We start from the raw sequence: 1775 nt of genomic DNA on the forward strand, positions 1-1775 counted from the left end.
TGATCATTCACATGGCATCAATCTCAAACATCCCAGTCGGTTTCTTAGCCTCACTCTTCACATTGGCCCTTTCACCATTACAATGGTAGTTGTTGTAAACTGTTTTGTCCAAGCAAGCATAAGCATCATCTTCAGTTTTTTCCATTAAATCACCTCCTGCAGCTACATCAATTGCACTTCTCAAAATTGGAGAAACGACATTATAAAAGTGTTATACTATATCCACTTTGGTATACCATGGTGAGGACACTTCCTTTGAAGTTCCTTGTATTGCTCCCAAGCTTCATGTAAAGACTCATCTTCCCTTTGTGTGAAAGAAGTAAGCTCAATTCTCAACTTAACTGTCTTGCCAGGAGGTATATACTGCTCAATAAAAACTTGTGACAATTGCTCTCAAGCGGTAATAGATCCAGATAGCAAAGCATTGAGTCACTCTCTAACTCTATCTCTCAATGAAAATGGAAAAAGTCTCAATCTGATTGCACCTTTAGAAACTCCATTAAGCTTGATCATATTACTTATTTCCATGAAATTGCTCAAGTGTAGATATGGGTTCTTAGTAGGTTGCCCACTAAACTGAGATTGTTGCACCATTTGAATCAAAGACGGCTTCAACTCAAAATTGTTTGCATCAACCCTCGGTCTCACTACACTAGGCCGAAAATCACCAAAGCTAGGATAAACAAGGTCTCGAATTATTCTAATGTTTTGTTGAGCCATAGCTTTTACTTCTTAAGTATCTTCCTCTTCTTCTTCTTAAATTACTTCTTCAATATAAACTTAATCGTCTTGTATAAAAAAATTCCTGAAAAAATTAAAAAATAAAACAAGCAAGTAAAAAGATATTAAAAGAGAAAAAAAAAAAAGTCCAAATCAACCAATCACCTAATATCAAACAAAATTAATTTTCTGGCAACGGTGCCAAAAACTTGTTGTGATACTGCAAGTATACGGGTTGCACAAGTAATATAATAATAGAGTAGAATATCTTCCCATGGAGAATTAGCATTTAGTACTAGGCTATGGTTGAAGTAATTATTTGGACTAATCAATTTAACGCTAAAATTAACTAATTAAGATAAAATGTACAGCAATATAATTAAAATTAATAAAATAGATGGCAATTAAACTAATTAATTTTATATTAGCAAGAGGAAATAACTAGCCATTGAAAGTGATTAAACTAAGTAAAGGTAAATTAACTAGAAATTAACTAAAATTAGCAATTAATTAAGATAAAAAATCAAATATGGGAAAGCGATTTCAGAGATTTGGGATTCACACTCTAATTAATATGGATTTTCTTCAATTTCTATCAATTCATGGGTATTCTATTGCTTGAAGGAATTAATTCCAAAATTACCTTAATTCTCTTTCAAGATATCAAGGTTGTACCTTAATTAAATCAATTTCTACTTTCGCAGCTCTTGATTTAATAAAAACTCATTAGGTCCTTTAATTAATTTTGAAATCCTCTCATATCCTAAGTTAATTTCTTAAATCTAAGAATATAAGTTCTAATCCTAGGTTTTCCACCATTAATCTTCATCTTTCAATACATTAATTAATGATTAAAGCACTACTTTATTTTGTCAAACATAAAGCAAAAGATTAAAGCACAAGAAAAAGAATAAAGATCAAATACTCAACTCATAATTTGAAATTAGCACAAACCCATTGATAAAACTTAGTTCAAATCTAAAATTAAAATAGAGTATTATATACTCTATCTTTGAAATCTAAAAATCTACTAACTATTCATGATATTTACAAAG

General features: G+C 30.5%; 1 non-coding gene across 1 annotated transcript; it reads left to right on the top strand.

Annotated features, from left to right (window-relative positions):
- The first annotated feature begins 232 nt into the window (after window positions 1-232).
- On the top strand, window positions 233-339 carry LOC122723588. Its single transcript, XR_006350575.1, has one exon. It is a non-coding gene; the product is annotated as a small nucleolar RNA R71 (small nucleolar RNA).
- Window positions 340-1775: the final 1436 nt, after the last annotated feature.

This window comes from Manihot esculenta, chromosome 4 (assembly GCF_001659605.2).
Source record: "Manihot esculenta cultivar AM560-2 chromosome 4, M.esculenta_v8, whole genome shotgun sequence".
Taxonomy (NCBI): Eukaryota; Viridiplantae; Streptophyta; class Magnoliopsida; order Malpighiales; family Euphorbiaceae; genus Manihot; species Manihot esculenta.